Source organism: Acinonyx jubatus, chromosome X (assembly GCF_027475565.1).
Source record: "Acinonyx jubatus isolate Ajub_Pintada_27869175 chromosome X, VMU_Ajub_asm_v1.0, whole genome shotgun sequence".
NCBI classification, from domain to species: Eukaryota; Metazoa; Chordata; class Mammalia; order Carnivora; family Felidae; genus Acinonyx; species Acinonyx jubatus.
Genome location: NC_069389.1, coordinates 90068189 through 90085979, shown reverse-complemented (window position 1 = coordinate 90085979; position 17791 = coordinate 90068189). Strand labels below are relative to the sequence as shown.

The 17791-nt window shown below is 40.0% G+C and overlaps 1 long non-coding RNA gene across 1 annotated transcript; it reads right to left on the bottom strand.

Moving 5' to 3' along the window:
- Positions 1–1519: 1519 nt before the first annotated feature.
- LOC128311511 (uncharacterized) lies at positions 1520–13956 on the bottom strand. The gene is made up of 3 exons (XR_008289959.1): positions 13845–13956; positions 13649–13771; positions 1520–1896 (listed from the first exon to the last, which is right to left on the bottom strand). It is a non-coding gene; the product is annotated as an uncharacterized LOC128311511 (long non-coding RNA).
- Positions 13957–17791: the final 3835 nt, after the last annotated feature.

The following is a 17791-nucleotide window of genomic DNA, read 5'->3' as shown; positions in this document are numbered from 1 at the left end:
TGATAAAATTTTATAATATTATCACTTTTTATATATGATTCCATTCAAAGCTCCGCTTGTATTTATTTAAATGCTACATGGCCACATATTAAGATTACAATATTTTGACATCGTTGCACTGTACTAAATTTTTCTTGGGAAAACACAGCCTTTTCGTTTTTAAAATAGCCTTTATTTTCATTGTCAGTTTGTGACAATTATATGGGATCATTTTATTTATTTCAAATGTTTATTTAAATTCTAGTTAGTTAACATATGTGGTAAAATTGATTTTAGTTGGAGAACTTAATGATTCATCATTAATGTACAACACCCAGTGCTCATCACAAGTGCCCTCCTTAATACCCATCACCCATCTAGCCCATCCCCCCCATCAACCCTGCTTGTTCTCCATAGTTAAGAGTCTCTTATGGTTTGCTTCCCTCTCTCTTTTTCCCCTTCCCCTATGTTCATCCATTTCATTTCTTGAATTGTCTATATGAGTGAAATCATATGGTATTTGTCTTTCTCTGACTGGCATATTTTGCTTAGCATAATACACTCTAGATCCATCCATGTCATTGCAAATGGCAAGGTTTCATTCTTTTTGGTGGCTGAGTAATATTCCATTGTGTGTGTGTGTGTGTGTGTGTGTGTGTGTGTGTGTGTATACACACATACACACCATATCTCCTCTATCCGTTCATCAATTGATGGACATTGGGCTCTTTCCATAATTTGGTTATTGTGGATAATGCCACTATAAACATTGGGTTGCATGTGCCCCTTCAAATCAGTATTTGTGTAATATGTGATCATTTTAGAACAAAAATGACGAAGACACAGCCCATTTGCAATCTCCTACAAGAGCTACATATCTCATGGGAGAGCCTTTCTCCCAGATTTCAGAATAAAGGTACATGGCATTTAGCCCAGCTCACACACAATGGCCTACATGCAGTATAAACCAAAAATAAACTTTATGACTTAAGAAACCAGATTTGAGGATTTTGATGTTGTACATATTATATGAAACAATTTATGTTCCTTTGATATGTTTGAGGGACTGTATAGGAGGCAGATTGAGTTTCTATAATCAGTGAGTTGCCCTTAACACATTGCTTTTACATTTGTGTTTATTGAGCTTCAAACAATGTTGATAAGCTAATTTTAATGCATGGAAATTGTCAGTGTTGCTCTAAACTATAGAAGTTTTCTGAGATCCTACATAACATTTGCTATATAAGTAGATATTGATGAAGGGAATAAACATTGAAAGCTAGTTAAAAACAAGTACAAAAACAATTTTGAAGTCTATATTCAAGGCTTTTAAAGACTATCTGATAGATTCAATCTAATGAAAAATTACACATTTGCTACTAACAATATAATTAGAAGCTACTCCTTCAGCCTAAAACACAGAGCCGATGGCTTAGTTTTCTTGTATGGGGACATTCTTTTTAATGAACATAAATAAGTTGCAAGAGATTATCATTACTGATGCTTACAGCATCTTTAATCACAAAACAATCTGTAGAGAATTCACTGACCTTGATACAAATCTAATAGAAGTAATTATATTATTACAATTAAATATATTTTGAAAGCATTTGAAATACTATATAATAATCATATAGTGGCTTACTCCAGTGGATTTTTTAAAAATGATTAAACTAAAGAAATTTTTCTTCATTTACCCAGCCACTGTTTTAAAGTATATTAGTATTTAATGAAGAAAGTAAAAATTAAATATTATTATGTAGCTCTCTTCAACGTTCCTGCTTTTTTCTGTGTTGATGACTAACCAAGGCCCTGGAGAAAAGGGTATTCTAAAAGCTAAAAAACAAGAAACACGACTTACTCCATTAGCTCAATTCTTTCAGCTACCTCGTCAGGTCAGAGTTGGCTTATTACAACCTAGGGAAAGAAAGATACCTCATACAGATTTGGGGGTGAGATGGTGTTTCATTCTCACATTCGTTAGGAAAGTGGTCCCTAAACTTATAATCCATCAGTTCTTTGGGGATCACTTACAATATTTCCTGGGTTATGGGCTGTATAAAAATGTATTCTCATGACCTCAAGGAGCTGGCATAGGTATTTATGGTTGAGTCCCTCAATGGGGATGCTTTGACACATAATTTTACACATTCTGAGAATTGCGGATCATATCTTTTAGAGTCATTCTCTGAAAGAATCCTATATCTTGAAAGAACCAGTTTTCCTAGTCTAGCCCATTGATAACATGGTTTGGCATACCTTGTATAACCCTGCCAAATGGTCATTCTACCTCTGCATGAACACTCCAAGATGTGACACATTCCATTATTGAAAACCTACCCCCTACCCTCTTAGGCAATACATCCTCCTAAATATGTGAAGTTCTTAGGCTATTGTCAATCGCCATTGTTCATTTCTAAACACATACTGATTTTCCTTCTCTTCAAGAAGAGAGTCTCAAAATGGAGACATTTTCACATGTGATCTGACCAACACAGAGTAGAATGAGTGCATGACAGTGCTCATTCTAAAGTTATCATTTTGCAGGTAAAGTTTTATATCACATTAGGTGTTCTAACCCCCTGCATTCTTCTATTGACTCATGCTGAATTTACATTCCACTGAAACTAGTAAATATGGATTTGAGGGGGGAGAGGGAGGCTGGTATTTCTGCTCTCTTTTTAGTTCTATATTCATAAAGTTTTTTTTGTTTTGTTCTATGACCCAAACATAAAGTTTTCATTTTTTCCCCGGGGAAACATCAACCTCTTAGGTTTCTAATTCTGCAGTGTAATGTATTAGTTATGCTTCCTAGCTTTCTTTGAGTTCCCATTTTTTTCAACATCTACTAATCCCCCGATAAAATAATGTTATATAAAAAAATTCTCTTTGATCCAGCTCATGGTTCGGGCTATGAACAAATAAGCGATAGGTTACCAGTAAGAAAACACTGGATTTGAACTTTGTCTAAATCCAGATAAATAACTATGGACATAATTTTTTAATCTTTGAAATGATAATAGTATTACCCATCCTGCCTCTTTATAAGATGTTTAAATTTCTATCCATCTATCTATCTATCTATTTATTTATTTTTATTTGAAAGAGAGAGAAGGGGGAGAGGGGCAGCGGGATAGAGAGAGAGAGAGAGAGAGAGAGAGAGAGAGAGAGAATCTTAAGCAGGCTCCATGCTCAGCACAAGCCCTATGTGGGGCTTGATACTATGACCCTGATCTGAGCCAAGATTTTTTTTTTGAAGCAAAGTAGAGATTCTTTCTCTAAAGGCTTTAAAGGGAATAAAATGCTAATCTAAATATGTGGGGCAGTGTTGTTAATGCTATTTTTTACCTACAGTAAAAGTCATATTGATTGATTTCCCAGTGAAGTGACCAGTTGCTTGGCATTATGTAAAGAGGTAGTATAACAAGTTTCTACCACATACCATTATGTACCAAAATTTATACGCCCCCTTAAACGAGTCTATCACATTCAATAACACAGAGATAAGAGAGCACTGAAATAGGATGACAGGAATGATTAATTCTTGCAAAACAAAAGCACTTATGTTGACAAGGTAGGGAGAAATTTGCATTTTTATCGTTCTTTTATATTTCTGATCTTGAGACTTCTGGTACCTACTCTAAAAGCTTTCCTTCACATTTTTAAATGCACGCAATGTCACTGATCATTCTGATTCAGAGGTAAGATTTATCCTAATTATATTTTTTTTAAATCATAAATACTTTAAACTCCTAAATTTAATGATTTCTTAGTTTTTATTTGTATACTTGGTATCGCCTAAAATGTACACTTTAACTCACAGGTAAGAGGCAGTATAAGGTCCAAATGTGAGAAAAGCACTGAGGTGGATTTTTTTCCAGACTGGGGATGTTTTAAAATGTGAGGATACCGTATCGTGCAGTAAATGGTGTGTGTGGGGGGGGTGTGGTTGTTTGTATGCATGTAGGTGGATTTTCCACTTGAGAAGTCATCATCTCAGTGCTTATCTGTAAGGCAGCCAGTCTTTTGCCCCCCAAACACAAAACCATTCAAGAATACACTGCAGGAAGCAAAAATGCTATGACTATGTGTGGCATTTAGCGGAGATACTGCATGAAATGAGGGGTCACCGAAGCACAAAGGATACGGAAGTGCAGCAAAAGCACAGCAAGGACAGCACAAGACAGAGGCACCTTCTAGGCTTAGGACAGACAAAAGCAGCACGTGGCTATTGTAAGAGAGAAACGTCAGAGTCTCACTGCTGTCTGCTGGAAGGGAAAACCCCAGGAATACATGGCAGGTAAGGGTGATGGGAAAAAGGGAGATGTACAGAAGAGGTTAGTAACGTGATACATTATTACATAATAAGACTAATAGCAGAATGTGACATTGATTAAACTTCAGGAGGAGCCCAAAGGCCCCTGTCAACCCACATACAAAGCAACACATAAAGTTCGTATGAAGAAAAGGAAAAAAGGCAGAAGAGAAGTCAAGAATAAAACTATGATCCTTACCTAGTCATGCTTCCCTAAAGAACTGATCCCCACAGGGGCGCCTGGGTGGCTAAGTTGGTGAAGCCTCTGATTTCAGCTCAGGTCATGACCTCAAGGTTTGTGGGTTGGAGCTCTGTACTGGGCTTTGTGCTGACAGCTCAGAGGCTGGAGCCTGCTTTGGATTCTGTGTCCCGCTCTTTCTCTGCCCCTCCTCCTCTCTCTCTCTCTCAAAAATAAACATTAAAAAATTAAAATAATTAAGATAAAAAAATTTAAATAAAAAAAACTGACTCCCACAGTGATCTAAGAAACCTCTCATACAAATATTTATAATGAGTTGAAGCAGTAAACTTACCTACTTAGTAAATATGTTTATAATTTATCCACGTTATGCTTAAATTAATTTCAATTCCCTTTCAGTTTGACATTTCAATTAAAAATCCCTAATTGGAGATTGCGTAGAATAAAAATACCTAAATTTAGTTTGAATGTAGGGACCATCTGGTCACTAGACAGACTGTCACTGAAACACCTGTAGCCCAGCAGACTGAGAGGAGAGAAGGAAGGTTTATATATTTATCTCCTTCTCAGGGCATCTGGGTGGCTCAGTCAGTTGGGTGTCTGACTTCGGCTCAGGTCATGATCTCACGGTCTGTGAGTTTGAGCCCCGCGTCGGGGTCTGTGCTGACAGCTCAGAGCCTGGAGCCTGCTTCGGATTCTGTGTCTCTTTCTCTCTCTATCCCTCCCCTGCTCGCTCTCTCTCTCTCTCTCTCTCTCTCTCTCTCTCTCAAAAATAAATAAACATAAAATAACTTTTAAAAAATCTTCTCTTCACCATCCCCTACTAAATGTCAGTAGTTTTCAGGAATGCACGTATAGTACACATCTCTCCTCACTGTCCTCCCCCTATCCTCAACTCTGGTCCCCTCCAGAACATCATATTGACATTGCCAATGACAACATACCTCTGGTCGATGTCCCACCGACACCTAAACCTCAAACATCCAAGAACAATTTTATCAGATTCTTCCACATCTCTCCTAAACTGTTCCTTGCTTTTATCCTGTATTTCCCTTGAAAACCTCACCATTCATCTTATCTCCCAAACTAGAAACTTCAGTGTCATTTTTAACTTTGCCTTGCTTTATCCTACAACAAATAGCTCACCCCTTTTTGTAGATTTTACCTTCTAAATATCCCTCTAATTGGTTCCTTCCTCTTCATACCTACTGTTACTATCATAATCTGGGCCATCAATATCACTTGCTATTGGGTAAATCTCTAATTGCAATCTCTACCTTCAGACTCTCCTATTTTTTTTTAAATTTTTAAAAAACTTTTATTCACTTTTGGAAGAGAGACAGAGAGAGAGAGCGAGAGAGCACAAGGGAGGGGTGGGGGGCAGAGAGACGGAGACACGGAATCCAAAGCAGGGTGCAGGCTCCAGGCTCCCAGCTATGAGCACCGAGCCCGACTCGGGTCTCCAACCCACGAACCGTGAGATCATGACTTGAGCTGAGGTCAGACGTTTAACCAACTGAGCCACCCAGGTGCCCCAGACTCTCCCATTTTGACACATTCTCTGTACAATGGCTAGAGATCTATCTAAAATATGATCATATGAGGCCTTGTATGAATTATTTGAGTACAGCCAGACTCCCTAACATACAAAGGACTCTGCTTAACCTTTCAAACCTCATCTCCTGCAATTTTTCTACAGGCATCCCATGCCCCCCCCAATATGAAATAACTCAATTCTCATAACACAACATTTCTTTCATTTCTACATATATTTACCCTTCTTGTCCACTTGTGAGATTCATACTCATCCTTCAAAAACTGGATCAAAAACACCCTCTCTGGGAAGCCTTTTTCTAAAACTGAAACCCCTCTCATTCCTAACACAAGTATTCTTTCCCTCCCCAGTGTGAAAAGAACATAGAATTCATACCTCTGGAATACATAAAATAGTTTCTAAAAGGCACAATAATTTATAACTCTATTATGTATAAAGCTACTCCAAATAATAAAGTAAATACATGTTTGTAGACTTTCAGTATACAGGTATTAACAAATCCACAGTGGGTAGAATATTCAGACTCCTTTCTATATGTTCTATATACTCTATAGGACTGGTCAGCTTCTATTTCCCATAAATATTTCACATACATCTAAACTTTTATTCTTATGTCCCCACTGTCTAGTAGCCTGTGAGTTCCATTACTCTTTTGAACTTGGGTCCATGGCCATAGAACTCTTAAGTGTGTGAAATGGAACAAAGACAATGAAGTCTAATCTCATTGCCAGTGAAGACAAGAATGATGTAGCTGTCCATAACTGATTCTTTCTAAACACATTTTGCTTTACCAGCGAGAGCCTTTATATGTCATAAAAGGGAGGCATTAACTATAGTGCATGTAGAAATAATTAGGATAAAGAGAGACCTAGGTTCAAGCTGGCTGTTTTTCCAATTTAAACTGAGAACTCTGTGGTGCACTTGGGTGGTTCAGTCAGTTAAGCATCCGACTCTTGATTTTGGCTCAGGTCATAATCCTAGGGTCGTGGGATCAAGCCCCATGTTGGGCTCTGTGTAGAGCATAGAACCTGCTTAAGATCCTCTCTCTCTCTCTCTCTCTCTCTCTCTTCCTCTGCCTCTCCCCCACTCATGCTCTCCCTCTCTCTAAAGTATTTTTTAAAAAATGAAAAATAGAGTGAGAGCTCTGCACATGCTCGTCACATGACTCTATGAGATCATGGTAGAAGCTGAAAATACAAAGTGGACATCTATCAAACCCATCATGCCTAATTTTCATGCAATTATTAATAATTATACTTCTTTAAAAAAGGAAATTTGGGATCAATGCTAAATGTACTATATGCTAGAACAATGGACATCAGCCAAGACTGTCTGATATGTATGTATACATCATTGTTTTGTGCACTATGAAAGATACAGAATAAGTATGAGATGCCTACCTTCAAAGAGTTAAGAGTCTCATTGGACAAAAGACTTTCATGTGAGACAAAGAGCTATACAAGAGTGAATATTAAAAAAAATACAAACTAAATGGTATAGATGGTGGAATAACAGTAATTCAATTGAGAGGCTGGATTACTTAGAGAAGGTTTCAAGGGAGAGCTAAGACTTGAGCCCATAGGAAAATACTTGTCTGTGCGTCACTGAAAGTAATCTGAGGATGACAAGTCAAGTCACACACAAGCATTTCTGTCTGCCACCTAGTACTATACTAGCAAACAACCTAAGCACACATGCAACGAACAAAATGGACTCATGTTATTTGACTCTTAGCCTTGTCTCAGCACTGGGGTAACTGCCATGAATATGTACGCCAGCCCACAATGATCTCGCTTTTCTCTGCACCTCAGTTCCTGAATCTGGCCTCACGATTCTACTCTCCTTGACCTGACCACCAGAGTCATCTTTGGTTTTCCCAGAAAAGAATCGGTAAACCACCAAGGGAGCCTCGCAGTGTCCTTAGGCCGTTCTGTGACAACTTGACCCCGTTGACTCCGTGACACCTTACATCACATATTAGCTGGTGTTTAGACCTCATAAATGGAGCTTAGGCAGAACAATTACTGGACTCATATCCACGTTAATCTTTCAAGAAGCGTGCCCACAAACATATCTATAGCTGGGCAAGCAAGGGAAAGATACCAAGACTAATTACCTGAGGCATGATCTGGTCTACCATGATAGTGACAAGAACCCCTCAGAAGTTTGTATTGTTTCTGTTATATTAAATTGATGAGTTTCAGCAGCAGAAACAGCTATGTTAACAGCTCCCCTTGATTCCTTTTATAAGATTCTATCAAACGGCTCCATCAATAAAGCATCAGATAAATCTTTTAGACTTGATGATTTATATATAACTGCACTCTAAATGGGGGATGTCTTATGAATGTCTTGATGTAATTAGCATCCATACCTTCTGATACCAACTGGAGACAAGCGTTTTCATCAGTAAGTTATGTGACAGACTTTGAATGTCCTGAGTTACTTTTTATGATTGTTTTTAAGCTTTAAAAATATGTTTTTAATCTCTCCATCCTCCCTGTACTATATGGATTTCTGCAGCTGTTTTTCTTGGATGATTCACTCGTCAGATTTCTCATTAGGCTCAATCATGAATTTCTAAAGGCTCATCCCGCATTTTGAAAAACAAGGTAGCTGTATTCCAGGGGGAAATTCTTTGAGTAATAAAAAGTTTATGAAGGAACAATGGAAATAATTGTCTTACATAAAAATGAGCACTGGAACTTTAGTTTTAACATCTGCACAACAGAATCATCTTTTTGCATTTTTCAATGAACACTTGAGCTCAACATTTTCAGATCATATAGTGAAGAACTTCCGCTCGTTCATTTATTGCGCTGCGGGTGACAGCTTTCAAGTGATTGACAATCATCTGGATTCTGAATTCAAAGCCTGGGGAAAGGTCATTTAACACAGCCTCCTGGTGTCTTCAATAAGATCTATGTGTATGATTTTCCTGGAAGGAAAAAACTGTGACAGTATATACTTAAAATAGGAAGCCTTTAACAGCTGCCCCATTGCAAGACCAAAAAACCAACTTACATTTGCAAAATCAAAATAGATTATGAAAAGCATGAATTACAATTAAACACCATTGTAGTACATGCTAATTTACCAAGGCTACACAGAAATTGCATTTGGGTTTCATGGGAGGCATGCACACGGGTCCCCCTCAAACAAATATTCATCCAGTCTGTATCTGACAATGAGTGCAAGTCATACGACAAATGAATGTTTTACTGCTCACACTAAAGCACGGAACTTAGCAAAGTCTGAACGACCGGCTAATATAAAGGGAGAGCTGCTTTAAGAAAATGGACTTCTAGCATGGATTTAGTCTATGTTTTAGTCAACTCCTGTATTTATGAGACAGACCGACTAAAAGGCAATGTCACACTTTTAATAACAACCTTTCTATGTTCAACTTTTCCAAATGATTTTTAGGGATATGTACCTTAAGTGCAGTCATGCTAAACTCAACAGGGTCCAGCAGTGTCCAAGAGAGTTTGATGTACCTGATCCTTCTCTGGCCAAGTGTCCAAATAAGCAGTCAGTCAGTGCACTATATACGTAGACTCATCTCATACATATACAGCTACATACCTAGCACATATACTATGCGTTCAACATAAAGTCTCTACCTAATAAAAGTATGTTCTGACCCCATGAGATGAGATGACCACATCTCATCCAATATCTAACCTTTCTGACTCTGCCTTGATAACCAGACCTCCGGATCAAACCATGAACTAGTTGAGGTCAGGGGCTCGCCTCTATTAATATGCATATCTTCAGTGCTTACCTGACACATGATAAATGATCTAGGGATGGAGAGATAGAGAAATGAATGACTGATCTTTGCTCTGATATCCATCTATTTGACCTCAATTTTGTAACCTGATTCCAAAATTCTAATCATTCCTTTAATTTAATGGTTCGGTTTGAGCTTCTTAATCCCTGTTTCTTTCTAAAATCAAACCAGCCTAATCATAGTGACAAGGTAATAGGGGCCCATGTCCCATTCCTTCAAATTGTTAGATGAGAACAAAATAAGTGCAAAATAAAAAAAAACTAGTGGCCCCGAGTATGGCAATGTTGATATTCTACAGTAAAATAATTTAAAAATAAACACTGACAGGGTAGTTAGTGTGTTCACTATTTTCAACAAGCAACATAGTGTTTTAAGAGGAAATGATAGGGGCACCTGGATAGCTCAACAGGTTAAGCGTCTCACTCTTGACTTCGGCTTAGGTCATGATCTCACAGTTCGTGGGATCAAGCCCTGTGTCGGATTCAGCGCTGACACCGCAGAGCCTGCTTGGGATTTTCTCTCTCCCTCTCTCTCTGCCCCTCCCTAGCTCATGCTCTCTCTCTCTCAAAATAAATAGATTTTAAACAAAAGAACAGAAATGGTAAAAAGTGCATTTTAGTTGATAAAATTTGCCAGATCAGAAAAATAATAAATAAAACAACTTTTTGGTATTTGCAAATGACATATCTGATAAAGGGTTAGTATCCAAAATGTATAAAGAACTTATAAAACTCAATGCCCCAAAATGAATAATCTAATTAAAAATGGGCAGAAGACACAAATGAACATTTTTCTAAAGAACACATACAGATGGACAACGGACACATGAAAAGGTGCTTAACATCACTGATCATCAGGGAAATACAAATCAAACGTACAATGAAATGTCACCTCACACTTGTCAGAAAGGCTAAAAACAACACAAGAAACAACAGGTGTTGGAGAGGATGTGGAGAATGGGGAACCCTCTTGCAATGTTGATGGGAAGGCAAAGCGTAGAAAACAGTATGAAAGCTCTTCAAAAAAATTAAAAATAGAACTACCCTAGGATCCCACAATTGCACTACTAGGTATTTACCCAAAGAATACAAAAATACAAATTCAAAGGGATACACACAACCCGATGTTTACAGCAGCATTATCTACAATAGCCAAATTGTGGAAACAGCCCAAGTTGAATGGATAAAGAAGTGTTATATGCCATGGAATATTACTCAGTCATAAAAAAGAATGAAATCTGGCAACTTGCAATGACATGGACAGAACTAGAGAGAATATTGCTAAGGGAAATAAGTCAGTCACAGAAAATGAATACCCTGTGATTTCACTCATATGTGGAATTTAAGAAACAAAGCAAATGAGCAAAGGGAAACAGAGAGAGGCGTGTTAGGGGATGGGTTGAATGGGTGATAGGGATTAAGGAGGGCACTTGTGATGAGCACCAGGTGTTGCACTGAAGTGTTGAATCGCTCTATTGTACACCTGAAACTAATATTGCGCTGTATGTTAACTGGAATGTAAATAAAAATTTAAAAAAACAGAAGTAACTTATTTCTAGCACAAAATGTACCAATATCTATTACCAGTTGTAAGAGAGTCTGTCATTTTTAAAATTTCTGCCATTTCCTAAAAAAAAAAAAAAAGAAAGAAAGAAAAAGAAAAGAAAAGACAAACTCTTACACCAAAGCCATTCAGTTGGAAGAAGATGGGAAGTTAGTTATTGAGGTCAATTTTTCTGATCAAAAAAAAAAAAAAACGTATAGAGTCATAGGTGGTTGTTTAAAGCTGCATGACTAAATCTTTTCTTTATGTTAATGTTAGTTTTTTTAAAAAAAAATTTTAATGTTTATTTTATTTTTGAGACAGAGGGAGACAGAGCGAAAGCAGGGGAGGGGCAGAAAGAGAGAGAGGGAGACACAGAATCTGAGGACGTCTCCAGGCTCTGAGCTGTCAGCACAGAGCCCTGTGCGGGGCTCAAACCCACAAAATGTGAGATCATGACCTGAGCCGAAGTTGGATGCTTCACCGACTGAGCCACCCAGGCGCCCCTCTGTTAGTTTTTTTTAAATGTTTATTTATTTTTTGAGGGAGAGACAGAGTGCGAGCAGGGGAGGAGCAGACAGAGGGAGAACACAGAATCTAAAGCAGGCTCCAGGCTCCGAGCTGAGCTGTCAGCACAGAGCCCGATGCGGGGCTCAAACTCATGAACCACGAGATCATGACCTGAGCTGAAGTCGGACACTTAACTGACCGAGCCACCCAGGGGCCCCTATTAATTTATGTTAAATACCACCCGTGCATGCAGGCGGGGGAGGGCCAGGAGAGAGGGAGAGAGAGAATCCCAAGCAGGCTCCCTGCTGTCAAGGCTGAGCCTGGGACCGCGAGATCATGACCTGAGCCGAAATCAAGAGTCGGACAATTAACCGCTTGAGCCAGCCGGGCGCCCCCACATTGACTTTGCAAAACAGAAAATGTGTCTCTCATGCCTCCATCCCATTCCGGCCCCTGTTGCACTTAAAACCTTTCGGTGACTTTTCGTTGCTCTAGCATACACACAGTCTTCTTGACCTAGCCTCCAGGCTTTGCTTTAGCCTCCTTGATGCCTGGATCTGCAACACCATCTTCGCAGCCGAGCCTCTTTGCTCCCGTCCCATTAACTCTGCGTGTAAGTGTGTGCGCATTTTCTGCGCCTAGAGCCTTGTAATACGAATTTTGTGGCAATTTCACTGATGGACTCACCCTCCTGTAGCATCCTCCCCACCATTTTAAATTCACATCGGAGCATCCTTCTGATCTGCAATGGAATTTCCTCAGATAAGTCCTCTCTGAGGCCTCAGACCACGCCAGTAACCTCTGTCACGGATTCTCAAAGCACACATGCCTTTCTATCATAGCACTTACCAGAGGTTTGGCTTCGCATTTCTCTGAGCATGTGATCATTTGATCACTCTTTTCTCTGCCAGCCGTGTTACGGGAGGGTGGGAGAGACACTGGTCCTCTTCTCATGGAGCGGAAGAATGAATCTTGCGGGCCACAGGGAGTGAGCAAAGCCATTGAATTTATTTATTTATTTATTTATTTATTTATTTATTTATTTAATTTTTTTTTTAACGTTTATTTATTTTTGGGACAGAGAGAGACAGAGCATGAACAGGGGAGGGGCAGAGAGAGAGGGAGACACAGAATCGGAAGCAGGTTCCAGGCTCTGAGCCATCAGCCCAGAGCCCGACGCGGGGCTCGAACTCACGGACCGCGAGATCGGGACCTGAGCCGAAGTCGGCCGCTCAACCGACTGAGCCACCCAGGCGCCCCAAAGCGATTGAATTTATTGAGAGAAATGACAAAGCTCTCAAGAGTGAGAGGGGTCCCGACTGGGTAGCCGCCGGGGGTTTTATCCCTGACTTTTTAAAAGATTTCTTTAATGTTTATTTTTGAGAGAGAAAGAGACAGAGCACAAGCAGGGGAGGGGCAGAGAGAGAGGGAGACACAGAATCCGAAGCAGGCTCCAGGCTCCGAGCTGCCGGCACAGAGCCCGACGCCGGGCTCGAACTCAATAACTGTGAGATCATGACCTGAGCCGAAGTCAGAAGTTTAACAGACTGAGCCTCCAGGTGTCCCTGTCCCTGACATTTTATCGGGAACTTATCAGGAAGTTTGTGAGACTCCACTCATGCTGCACCCCTGCCCGCCCCCCCGCCCCCCCCCCCCCCCCCCCGTCCCTTATCTCTCCCTGCCTAATGTTAACCCCTTCCCTACTCACCAGGTTGCAAGTGTCATAAAGGCAAAAACAATGTCAAATTTGCTTACCATCGTATCTCCAGATTCCAGCGCACTGCCTGGCACATGGCTGTTGACAGTGATCAACACCACTAATTGGCTCATGTGAACATTGACAAGTCCCTGAACTTCACTGTGCTGCAGTTTCTTCATCTGCAAAAGGTGATTGTGAGAAATGACTAGTAAGATTGGCTCGTTAATACATTAAAAGATGCAAAGTGCTTACGGCGGTGGCGATGCTGTGATAAAGGGAGCCATGCCACTTAGGGTGAGTCTGATCCTTTCAGGATGACGCTGTCGCAAGAGAAGGTACTGCTTTCATGGTCAAGAGGAGGAACTTGCAATTACTGAACAATTAATTACTCCACGCCAGGCTCTATGCCTGGCACTTTATGTGAATTATCTTGGTGAATCGTTACAAACGAAGGTCGCAGAACCAATCCCGTTGGGACGTATAAAGAAAACAATGTGTTTCGCCCTCTTTCTAGCTCTCTCTCAACACAATCTCAGCAACGCAGCCTCAAATATCAGCGAGCGCTACACTGTGTTCCAGTGATTAAGGGAATAACTAATCAAACCTTGTGGCAGTTCTTTATGCATATAATTCATATCAGTAGAGCTGGTTATGGGCCGTTAATGTGCCATTTTCATTGCCAAATTTAACTTCTGTGTAATTCTTCCTTTTTCAGTCACCTTAATTAATAAATTAATCCCCCTAAAATGTTTTTCAGGTTAGCCAATTCTCTCCTCATTTTACAGATGAGGGAACAAAAGCAATGAGAATTCCTTAATGCCATAGTTGAGCCGCAAACCCCTCAATCTACTGCACCTTAGGGATAGCAACTTTCCTAAGTCCTTCGAGGGCATCTCCACTCAACTCAGTAGCTCAATGTTATAACTGCTGTGGCCTCAGGAAGCAGACGTGGTAGCAACGTGGATGAAGAAAGTCAAGTTTAGGCACCGTACTCAGGGCTGTAGGACGTTTATTTCCCTTGGAATTAATTCTTGGTGGCTGTTAACATTGTGTTAAAACCACCCAGCATGGTTTATATAAAGGCACAGGTATGTCTCCTCCATGACTTAACGATATTCAAAAACAACCCTTACTTCATCAGAAGACCGAACTCCTTCATCAACCAGGAATATAATATAGGCATTAAATAGATATAAGATGGGTGGCAGAATTTGTCATATTTTATACTTGATTTTAATATTTTTATTCTTATAGATGTTTTTTTTGCAATTTTTGAATGTTTATTCATTTTTTGAAATGAGAGAGAGAGAGAGAGAGAGAGAGCGCGCACGCGCGCGTGCTCCAGTGGGGGAGGGGCAGAGAGAGAGGGAGACGCAGAATCGGAAGCAGGCTCCAGGGTCTGAGCTGTCAGCACGGAGCCTGACGCAGGGCTTGAACTCACAGACTGTGAGATTATGACCCGAGCTGAAGTTGGACGCTTAACCGGCTGAGACACCCAGACGCCCCTGGTTGTTTTTTATCCCTTCAGCCACTCTCTATCTTTGGAGAGTTTAATCCATTTAGTTTGAAGTAATTATTGATAGGAAAGGATTCTCATTTTCATTTTGCTAGATGTTTTCTGTCAGTCTTATAGCTCTTTTTTCTCTTGCTGTCTTTGTGTTTTGTTTTGTTTTGTTGTATTTTATTAGTTTCTCTTTTCGTTTTGTGTAATTTCTACAGGTGTTTTCTTGCGGTTACCATGGGGCTTACGGAAAACTACTTATGGTTGTCACAATCTTTTGAAAACTGATAGCGAATTAACTTCAACTGTCTAAAAACTCCACTATTTTATACCTTTCCGTTCTCACCTTATGTTATTGAAGTCAGAAATTACATCTTTATATATTCTGTATCCATTAACATAGTTCAAACGGTTATAGTTATTTTTGATGCCTTTTTTTGTTTGTTTTAATTGCAAGAGCCTCTGCTTCTGTTTTCCCCCAGGCAGCTAGGCTACAGTAGATCCATCAGGACTCTAAGAATGGTGATACAGATGCTAGTTCTTTGGATAGTTCCGGTGAAGCTAGGGTGCTAGATGAATGGATCAACTCTTTCCCTCTCCAGGGGGAGGCTAAGAGCTGGGATCTCTCATCTACTGTCTCTGTGCTGAGCACCATGAAGGACCAGGGGAGTCTACCAGCCCAAGCTATGTCTCCGTTCTTCTCTGGGTGGCTGGACTCTACCAGTGATGTCCAAGCTCCAAGACTGGCAAGACAGAAGCCAGCCCCCTGGGGAGCCCTGTCAGAAAAATTGGGGGGGACTGCACACACTCACCAATCCCTTTCTTCCCTTGCGTGAAGCTAGATGCTAACGGATCTCTTCTGGATCATATGATGCTGTAATGGGGGCAGGGTCCTCAGTGAGAGGTTGTCCCAAACCTTCCTACCAGCTTTGGTGAGTCTGGTTTCATGTTCTCCCGGGGCACAGGAGCCTTTCAATTAGTAGCTTATTTCTCACAAAGGGAGTTTGTCCATGAATTGTTGAATCAGTAATTTTGTTAGTGGGAAGGAGGGTCCAGAGCTTCCTACTTATCCACCTTGCTGATGTCACTCATACATATACATATACATATACGTATATGTATACGTATATGTATATGTGTGTGTGTGTGTGTGTGTGTAATTGAAAATCAAATTCTATCTTACTGCGAATCCTTCATTTTAAGACGCTTATAATCTGAAAAAGCCAATATGGATTTTCTGATAAGAATTGCCTATGTTCGTCCTAGGCTTTGTTAAAAATCAATGGTCTTTTCTTATGAAAAAAGTGTGAAGGGAAATCAGTCTTTTCAGTCTTTTCTCAATTCAAGGAACAATCATATACCAGCAAATTCATAGTCATGAAATAGAATTAGGAAAACGTATAGCCACAGGACCTGTTAGATATAATGGTTCTGCCTGCCTAGACAACTCAGGTCTCATAGGTAGACTCCAAGAAAATGACCCCTGTAAGCCAGAGAAAGCATCATCGTAAATCTAGAGAGGAGGGCATGGGGATCAGGACTTCACCCTTTTGCTCTCTGTCTCCATGGTCCAATAAAGCTATCAAATAGTCATGTTAGAATCTTGCTAAAAAGCACTATCAACAATAGCCACATTGTGGAGAGAGCCTAAATGCCCACCAACTGATGAATGGGCAAAGAAGATGTGGGGTGTGTGTGTGTGGGGGGGTGTGTGTGCATGTGTGTGCGTGTGTGTATGTGTGTGTGTGTGATGGAATATTGCTCAGCCATCAAAAGAAATGAAATCTTGTCATTTGCAATGACATGGATGGAACTCAAGTATATCATGCTAAGTGAAATAAGTCAGTCAGAGAAAGACAAATTCAATATGATTTCACTCCTATCTGGAATTTAAGGGACAAAACAGATGAAACAGGAGAAGGGAAGGAAAAATAAAATAAGAAAATACAGAAAGGGAGACAAACCATAAGAGACTCTTAACAATAGAGAGCAAACTGAGGGTTGCTGGAGGGGAGGTAGGTGGGGGAAGGACTAAATGGGTGATGTGCATTAAAGAGGACACTTGTTGGGATGAGCACTGAGTGCCATATGTAAGTGATAAATCACTAAATTCTACTCCTGAAACCAATACTACACTATATGTTAACTGACTTGAATTTAAATAAAATCTTGAAAGAAAAATAAAACACCGCTAACCAGAAAAATTAGAAACAAATCCATAATAATGGGTTATCTTTGAAAATTTGCACTATTTGGCGTGCTAGATTTGAAAGGAAGAACAAAGGCACTGATATGTCATCTTAGGTGATGAGTGCTTTCTGCAAGGCTACATACATAGAGAGCGAAGATTGCACGTGAAATGGCCTCAACAAATTAATAATTGGTCTCGTGAGTCTTGAAGCATCGTTCAGGATACCACAGCAATCGTAGTGTCCCAAGAAAATCCCTAACACTTGAACATTTCTGGAACTCAGCTTCTAACTTTTCTTTTTCTTTTCCTTCTACTGGATTTTTGCCACACAGTCAATATTTGAACACTGCAGAGAAAAGGGTGTGTTGAAGTCATTTGGTCCCTATCCAATATTGGATGCTCCCTCTATTGGATAGTTTTCTTGCCTGGACCACTCATACAATGGTAGTTGGCTTCAATCCCTCTACTAATCGTTATGCCCAAGGTGTCAGGGTCACATGGGGTTAA